Source organism: Ambystoma mexicanum, chromosome 2q (genome assembly GCF_040938575.1).
Source record: "Ambystoma mexicanum isolate Mex_15411 chromosome 2q, UKY_AmexF1_1, whole genome shotgun sequence".
Lineage (NCBI taxonomy): Eukaryota > Metazoa > Chordata > Amphibia > Caudata > Ambystomatidae > Ambystoma > Ambystoma mexicanum.
Window position 1 is genome coordinate 140,095,635 of NC_090924.1, and position 9,822 is coordinate 140,105,456.

General features: G+C 48.0%; 1 pseudogene; it reads right to left on the minus strand.

Moving 5' to 3' along the window:
- Nucleotides 1-6,863: 6,863 nt before the first annotated feature.
- Nucleotides 6,864-7,017, minus strand: LOC138570856 (5.8S ribosomal RNA; annotated as a pseudogene).
- Nucleotides 7,018-9,822: the final 2,805 nt, after the last annotated feature.

The following is a 9,822-nucleotide window of genomic DNA, read 5'->3' on the forward strand; positions in this document are numbered from 1 at the left end:
CCACTCCTTTGACCACTTTGGTGCTGTATTGCTATATGCACCAACAGTAGTATGAAAGATCATTGTGGTATGTTGTGTCCTGAACAATATTTCCAGGATCTGCATGATGTTATCATGGGGGATTTTACCGCAACCTAAAAACCTGAGGCTGAAATGTGCGAACTCTGAACATTTCGAATGCCTTAGCTCCTATGCCCACCTACCCCTTTAAGCCCTTAAAATGACCCAAAAATACCTGCACTTAGCTTTCTTTGCCTCACACCATCGGGCTTTTCCCTGCGACATCAGTCTTCTCCTAATTATGGGTGGGAACTGACGCAGCAGAGACCCTTCCTTTTTTTTTTCTTTTATTCTTTTTAAAAATGTTTTGTCCCCCGCTTTCAATGTAATGGCAGCAGGGGACACCCCTGTCACCCCTGAACCCATAATGTTGAACAAGGGGAACGGGGTACAGCCCGCACCCCTGCTCCCCTTGTTCAACATTATGGCATTTCATAATTTTTGTGAGGCCTAATACAAATAATCGTCCATTTGACCATTTATTTTCATAATTTTCAGCCACTTCGTATTTACACACCTCGTCGCATAGCAGTATAGCTGCAGGATGGACACCTTCCTCATTAATAGCACAACCCATTCCCTTAGTAGGCTGAAGGGCACCGGGACAGGACACACAGACTCACGTTGTACAAAGATACTTCACCTGAATTGCAACCCCTGTGGAGCACACAGAGTGAAGCCACATCACTGATGCCTGGGTAGTCTGGGTGGAAATACAGCAATTACTGTATTCCATTAAAACCCTACCACTCTTATTACCTTACATAAATTAGCAAACTCATGTTAGCCAGCTAGTAATTAGTTCTCATTCACTGCTGTGTCTCAAATGTAGGCGTTTTCACCCACTGCTCAGGTATCCCAAATTTAGGGTTTCCCCATTGACTTATAAATCTCAAGTTTAGGCGTTTCTCCATGTACTGTTAAATCTCAAATGTAGGCATTTTCTCCCACTGCTCAGTTATTCCTAAAAGTAGGTGTTCCCCCATGTACTTTTGAATCTTAAATTCAGGTGTTTCTCCATGTACTGTGTAATCTCACATGTAGGCGTAACCCCCCCCACTCCTTAACTATGTCAGGTGTAGGTGCTTCTGCATATACTTTTGATTCCCAAATTTAGGAATTTCTCCTTGTACTGTTGAACTCAAGTTTAGGTGTTTTCCCCCACCACTCAAGAATCCCAAATGTAGTTGTTTCTCCATGTACTGTTGAATCTCTCAGCTGGCGCCGTAACAACAAAGAGCCATCAATGGCAGCAAGGTACGTATAATGCACCACTCCACTGGCTGCAGGCACGGCTATCCACACACATCAGTATACAGCAAGGACTATTACAAAATGTGGTCATGCTGTTCACATAAACTCTCTGCATACTTAAACTACGCCTCTAAACCTGTGACAGCGGAATGCAGTGCAGTCCTACGATATATGCAGGCACACTGAACACATAGCGAGTTTCTAGCTCTGACACCATTTCTACTCCTCTCAACACCCAGCCACATGACTGACTGCATTGGTTGCTTCCCTACCAGGGCCTGGCCACCCCTGCTTAGCATGTTTTGGGCAAACGCACACATGCATCCTAATTGTGCTCCATGACCTCCAACGCTCTAGACTTCGGTCCACCGACAGCGTTACCACTAACAGTGCATTCATACTATAATAATGGTACATTTGGTGCTATACAAATGACAAGTACAATACAATGTAATGCCCTTCAATGATGAAATAGGGCCAATCCAGCTTGCTATAACAACACTCTGAGAATGTATGCCTGTGAGAGGCAAACTGGGTGTGCCCCATAATAGGAAAACTACAATGCCAACCCATCCACATCCATCACATCAAGTGCACACACCACCTACACACTCATTGCAAGTGGAAATAACAGAATCCTTCTCACTGGCAAAAAATCATAAACAGAGTGAAGACATCCCCAAGAGCAATGTCACCAGACCATGTGCTCAACTAAGTGACATGCACCAACTTCAACAAAGGCATCACCTGACTGCCGCCTTCATGATGTCTCCCTCCGCATCATTGCTTCTGGACCAGCTCACCTCCACCCAACACAGGCCGGATCTCAGAACAGAGGGAGCACATGCCCAGGTACAATGTCACCACACCATGTGCTCCCCTGAGTGACATGCACCAACTACAACTAAGTCCTACTCTGACTGCCATCTTCATCAGTGCTTGCAAAACCGCCTTGTCTGGTCGCATAGACGTGCAGTGCATGACATTTTTAAAAAAGGACTGCCTTGAGGTGTTCCGCATGAATCAAGGAAACTTGACAGCCTTTGTCTACTCAGCAGCACCCACGGGTGGGGTGGCACCACTGCCCATCGGGGGCCCTGCCCTTGATGCCTTAGAGCTTTGCCCTAAAGAACAGGCTGGGGCCCCAACAAAGCCTGTCTCTGAGTTAGGTGGTTGGCACCCTGCATCAGAGGCTGCTGTACAATGTCTGGGTCAGCAAACCTGGATGGCCGGAGCTCTAGCTGGGACACCCTCGAGTTATGCTCTCCTGAGAGGCCTGGGACCCCCAACTGCCTGGACCAGTACCTTTAGCACTTCCCCGGGAAACCTACCAACCCTTGGGTCACACCTGGGACTTCTGCTGAATGGCTTACTTAACCTCTCGCTCTGGGGCCAGGCCCGTGGTCCCCACCATCTCTGGGGCCCCAGTCCAAGCATGTAGGAGCCTGCCTAGCTCCCGCAGCGCATGTCCTACTGACTATTACGGAGCACGGCTACAGATAAATGTAGGAGACAGGTGGGACAGCCGGTCTCAGGCCATCTAGTCTGACCGCTGCTGCGAGATGTCTAGTTGGGCTCAGCCAAAGGACCAGATGGCCTGAGATAGTCCTCTGCAACCACATGGGTGTGCGCCCATGAGGTCCTGTCTGCCTTAAGGCCACCATCCAGGATCTGGGGTTTGAGCTGCCACCTCTGTGCCCTGGAGCCAGGCCTCAAGCCGCCACCTCTGTAAACTGGGTCCAGATGTTAAGCCACCATCTGCAACCAAGGCCCAGCCTCTCTTCCCTGACTCCCACAGGCTGCATCCAGACACTCTGCTGCTTTCTGGGCCAAGGCCATCGGTTCTGCTAGGCTGATCACAAAAGAAGAAGAGCGCTCCCCGCTCAGCCCACATCCCTGCAGGTGAACCGAGGGTAGGTGAGAGATTCCTGTGCAACCCGTGGCGCAGCAGGAGGAGCAAGGATAGAGACCATTGTGGCACCAGCACTGCGGCAGTGCCTTTTACAAAACCTTGGCTGAGAGTATGACTTTCAATAAATCACAGCGAGGTAGCTGCTAGGCTACTCACAAAACCGTGACCCAGAATCAGGTAGTCTAAAAATGATTATGCACCACATTCTCCATGAAGATGTGGTGCACTACGGGTGAGTGAGGTTAGCCCGTTCTGTCCATACTCTAGTCCTGTAGCAAGTAGCTCTATGCATGGCCCGTGGGCTGGCTGTCCTAGGCCAACCGAGGCTCCACAGTGCTCTGTTACTGTTGCAGTTTAGGGAGGATTCTGACTTAGAGACATTCATTCATAATCCCACAGATGCCAGCTTCGCCCCGTTGGCCCTTCAGGCAAGCACATACACCAAATGCCTGAACATGCAGTTTCTCTTTTACTGAGCAGGACTACTTTTGCAACAACACGTAATCAGTAGGGAAAAACTAACCTATCACACGATGGACAGCTCACGTTCCCTATAAGTGGGTGAACAAACAAACGTTTGCCGAATTCTGCTTCACAATGATAGGAAGAGCCGACATGGAAGGATCAAAATGGAAAGACTCAATGAATGCTTTACCGCCACAAAGACAGTTATCCCTGTGGTAATTGTCAGACACAAAAGTTAGAAGGAAATTGAAGCCACACTTACACAGTCTGTCTGCATATGTAAAATAGAGATCTAGCAAGCGTTTGCCCTTCGTCTTTGTGGGATATGTGTGTTCTCCCTGAGCTAGCCTTAGGGCATGTGTGTTATTGTAGCAGAGGTGTACAGCCTCAGTCAAGCTTGTCAATGTCCCCGGAGTGGGTTACTTCTGGCTAGAGCCTGTGCTTAGACCCAGAAGTGACAGCCCCATGGGACTTGCCCACCGACCTAACTGGGCAAGTGAAAAATTGATAGCAGTAGTGGTATTTCACTGCTGGCCTGAGGGCCTCCGACCTATCCTACACCTTTCATGTCTCCTCACAGTGCCAGACTAGAATGTACCAGCCTGACCCACCCAGCCCTTAGAGCCAATTGTCATCCTGAAGTTACAGATCTTACTTGCCAACTTCCTTTACCTACATTGTTCTAACATACCAGAGGTGGTTCATCTTGACGCCCTGCTGCAGATATGAAAACAGACCTGCATGAGATTTAACTCATCTCCTCTGGATTATCAAGGACCAGCGAGAGCTCACCATAGACTCCTTGAACTGTGATGCATTCAAAGGCTTGCGCTCCTTGGGTCAAACCCATTCCTGGGTACCCTGCCCTCACAACGAAAAAATAACTCTTCCCCAGGGCGAATACCGGATTCTCCAGGAACTTTTGCGTTACAGCAATGTATGTCGCGAGGGTGCCCATCTACGCTACGGTTTGGGGATCTGAACCTGACTCACTTTCGATTGGCTGAGGGCAACGGAGGCCATTGCCTGTCCCTTCTGAACGGTGCTCACACATGTTTTAGGAATGACCAAACCATGTTCAACAGCTGTTCACATGGTACTCTCCTCCACTATGGCCTTCAAAGTTCTCGTTTGAACATTTGCTACTATGTCTAAGATCTGCAACTGTGGTGGCTCCACCAGAGCACTCATCCCGGACTACCATGCGCATGGCAGAAGCCCTCCTACTTGTCCCAACTTAGCCTTTCTGGCTCTCAGTGCCAGCACTAGTTGGGTATGGGCCTGATGCTCCATGACCATACATTGTAAGGGCAAGTTGATTCAGGAGGTGAGTCGTTTCACACTCCATAGCAGATTCTGACTGCCACATTTCTGATGTTTATATCATCCAATACCTTTTCTGGGGCCTGGTGAGTGGCGGCATCATGTGCTTTAACCTGGCATTCAGTTTATCCTGCAGCGCCAGTTCTGCATACCAAAAGTGTCTCACTGGGCCTTGGAAATCGATGTCCAGCTTCATGCCAGTGAACCGGGCTACTCACCCATATAAAGTCTGAGAACAGGTTGAGACCGTTTTGGGCCCCAGACCTCTAAACATTTGCTTCACCAGATTGAACTGGGCTATCTGAGTGCCAGCTATCCTGTGGGATACTTCAGAGGGAAGCGGCTACTGGATGGCACTATTGCTCATCTGCACCTATACCCAGGTCAGACAACCGATATACATGACAGGACTGTGACAGACCTCTACCAGAGTTCCCTCTGGCTTTGCGCTGCCCAGGCACAGAACACCATCTTTTGGGTCTTATCACACACGCTCATGCCCCACTTCCCCAACAGAGCAGCTGAGAGGTGGCAGTGTGTGCACGACACAATGGGATCTCACCTGAGCTGGCGTGTTCTGGCCATCACCTTCATTGTGCCACACGGTTTTGCTTGGTTCTCTGACTTGTGTATGTGATAGACCCTTTGGTCTGTGTTTCAAGACATGCTGGGTGGTTAACCAACATCACTGCAGACCTCTGGCACCCTATGTGGGCCTCCCCACCCGGAAGAGCGATTTGGTCGAGGTACACTGAGGACAGTCCATCTGAGTGGACAGTCGCACCGGGAGCAGCGGTCCCCATCCCCTGTCTCTACCCCCGGTGATGGCCTAGTGGTGCCGGGTCGGTTGATGGAGGAGCGTGTGCCAGTGGTCAACCTCCCTTGGCCCCATGGACATGACAAAACTGTAGCCAGGGGGATGTAACACTCTTCAACAGATCAGAGACCCACCTGTCCCCGGGCATTCCCAGCCGACCCTGAGCCGGTCACTCTGCACGGCCACAGAGGAAATGTGCCCTCTGGGAGCCAATTGTGCCTGGGTGGTGTCCCGCAAGGGGATCCATGGTCTGATTGACCAAGCTGCCCACTTGGTTGAATCCTCACCCGTTTACCTCTCAATGGTTTCACGCCTCTTGAACTCTCTCTTCAAAGTACTTCACAACGTTCCCTTATGGTCCATTTCGCAGCCATACTTAGCCTTAGATGGAGTCCACCATCTGCTTTGGGTGGCATTCCCAAGCACCTGACTCAAAGAATACCCGATCCTAGCATGCCGGGGGATGCTACTAGCCTAACACCATCCACCTGGTGGGCCCCAAACAGAAGGACTTAGGCCCCCTAAGTGATGCTGGGGAGTTTGTCTTCTGTATGCCACTTTTCCTGCACCCGCCTCTGGACATGGATCCTGGTTAGTGACTTTTCCTCTGCTTAGTTAGATTTTTACATTCAGTGGGTCGCGACATCTGATCTGAGGCTGTAGTCAGGGAGCTGAAGCTCGGGTGGCTGGTCCTGGGGAAGTTGGTGGGTTGCCCCAGCATGGTGCCTCTGAGGCAGTTGAAAGTGCGCCATCCTGATCTGTGCCAACACACGCCTGGAGAGAAGTTGCCTGACATATGTGGTTGCGAGGCCTGCACCAAAGGCACTTCGTGTGCAAACAGCTGGGGCACACCCTGGGGAAGGGGAATGTGCATTGGGGCGATTATGCCACCAACACCAGGTGCATACTGTGGCATGGCTCTGTAGACCCCACAAGGGAGGAGGCCAGGAGGTGGCGGCAATAAGCCTATGTGCCAGGTCCATAGATCCAGTTGAACCCCTGGGAGGGTCCTTGGGGCAATTGACATTCAAGTGACCCTCAGACAGACGTAGCCCTAGAAGGAACCTGGGGCTGCAAGGTGAATTTGAAGTGTTGATGGTCAATGTGTCTTGCTAATTACACTAATCATTGCAGCTAGCTGCATTCTTCATTGACACGAGAACTGAGTGATCCACCAACAAGAGTCAAAGACAACTTACATTTATCCAGACACTGGCCTGAACTCCTTACTGTTTGCTTCTTTTTCAAGTCCCTATTGTCTTTTCGTATTCGCATCAGGGATTTTGCAGCCTCCAAAGTTCAGCCTCACTGGGGGTTCTGGAGGTGTTTTGGTTTTCATCTCAGTGTTTCTCTGAGATTCTTGTTGGTTTGCCATGCCGAAGCACCTTTTTTTCATGTGTTTTTCCCCTTCGGTACATTTAGCTAAAACAGGGGAAAGGCTCATCTTTGTGGTAGTTTCCCCTCTGAACTTTGCAATCCTGAAGTTTGGATTCATATTACGTGTTTTCTATAGCAATATTACAGAGTCCTCCCACCCCAGTAGACTTCTTCAAGATACATTGTGTCATTACCCTGAGACTAAGATTGGGATGCTGTTAAAAGTATGCTAAAATACACAAAAATAACATACAACGTTTAAAGGATTGTAGTGCTCACTAGTTCATATCTGAACACACAACTTAAAGTACCCCAGGGTAGGTATGCATCGATCAACACAAAACAGCTGATGCTGTCCCGTCAGCATCAATAAATAGAGATCCCACAATTGTTAGTATGTTACATGTGTTTGCAATCAGTAGCAATCATTTACAGATGTTTCCACTGGGGTAGGCATTTAATATGAAAACATTCAGACAATCAAATACTGATTTGATGAGTTTTGAGCAATTGTAAAAGGACATGTAATTTGTTCCTTCTCTTTCATTTTATTCATTTTAATTCACGTCACTTCTTTCATGGAACAAGCAAGGGAAAGAGTGTGTTATGGATAACAGGGAGGATTCAGTAAAGTCATTATTTTTCCTTTGTTGCCTTGTGAATCCTTGGCAATCTAGCTGTCCTCAAATATCCTTGCTCTTCGCAAGACATCGCCTTCAACTATGCATGTTACTGCCAAGTGCTGGGTACATTGATTGTATAAGCTTGTTTCTGTCAATAAAAGCAAGAATCTGACTTTATAGTGTCAGTTACAGGTTCACTTTCTGACCTGGATCCACCCTTTCTGCTTTGGTTACGAAACAGAATAAAGTGCAAAACAAGCCCTCATCTCTCTGAGGAGTAGCAGCGGCAGACTAGAACACAACATTACTCCAGGTCTGCCATATAGGAAAGGTAGAAAGAAACCCAGCGCTCAATTAACTCACACCAGTGAAGAGCCACCAATCTTTTACTCCTACTCTCAACCTCTTCAAACAGAACCACTTGCTATTAAAAAGAATGGCATGACAGCCGGACCAGCAGAGGTGTTGCTAGGAGGGGCTGAGGGAGCTATAGCCTGGGTCTTTTGGTTGTATCCCCAGATAGAAGCTCAGGGGTTACAACCAAAAAAGCTAGCTACCCCCCAGTCCCGACAGTCTCAAAATTAGCATAGCCCCGAAACTTTTCCAGACCTAGCAACACCCCTGCGGACCAGTGAAGGAAGCTAGGTTGCTATATTCATCGAGAGTCTAGGGGCAACAGAAATCATGGAAACGTTTTCATAAATTGGTTCATATAATTTGCGAAGGAAACCTTGGAGTACATTTCAGGAAATGCTTCATTTTGTACACAAATTCAGATGCCTTAGGATGCTGTCTGAAAATCATTGGGCCTCATTACAACTATGCAGCACCAGGATACTGGCAAATGGTAAAACTGTTAGCGGCACGCACTCCAGAGGTATTACCGCTGGATTATTTGTGCCAGTAACAGCAGTAAATCCTGATTCAATGGGGTCCCTTTCGACTCCATGGGGGTTTTGCCGTATTTACGACACCGGTAATACCAACTATTATTTGCTGGTAGGGTGGTGGAATTACTTCTAGCTCTTAGCAGGATGCAATTGCTCTACCGCACCGGCAAACTTGTACTTTTCCAGTGCCGAATTGTGCCGGTACAGAGTAATACTGGCATGTAATTTCTGCATTGGCAACGTTGTAATTGAGCCCATTGCCTCAAGATTTCACTTGATCGCTAAAAACATCATGACTAACCCACAGAAGGGTTTCCCCTGATTGCCTTCCTTAGCAATAAACCAGACTTTCGGATGTGACTCTCAACTCACATATATTCCCCTGGATGATAAATACTAGTTTAAACTAAACCCGTCTGAAATTAAACTTACCGTTTACTGCACCAAATCAACCAAGCACACAAAAACATTCCTTGAACAGAAGGAATGTGATCCTGCCCGCAGCCAACAACAACAAGCAAAAACAAAGGACTCCTCATGGACAGCTCCCTCACCCTTGAACCACAAGTTGAAGCAAGAGCAGGAAGCTGCATCGTTCATCTCAGATACATGCATTGCATCCCATGTCATTTACAATATTCCCACATAGGCCTTTGGTAGTTACTGACACAATAATCTCCAGGCTTCGTTATGCCTGTAGCCTCTACTTAAGACTCCCAGAGTATTTGCTAAACCACCCAAAGGAGGAAAACAAATAGCAACTAAATTCCTTCTCATATTAGCAAGATGGAAACACATTAGCCTAGCTTTCCAAACACCCAACTGCCCCCGTCAAAGGCAAAATCTAATTCAAATACCTCTGTATTGCTCACCGTGTTTTTCACTGAGTGGGCCTAGTAGAATTATTTGATCTGGTAATGTGGCACTAGTGGCTGTACCACACTTCATTTGAAAATTCCAAATCGGCTCCTAGAAACTAATCTAGGGAATACGAAGCCAAGCTGACATTGCAAAGAGAAAGAGCCCTTGGGCCTCAGAAGATATTTCCACATGTGCCTGCTCACAAGACCAACTCACCACCTCAAAGTAGTACTAAGACAC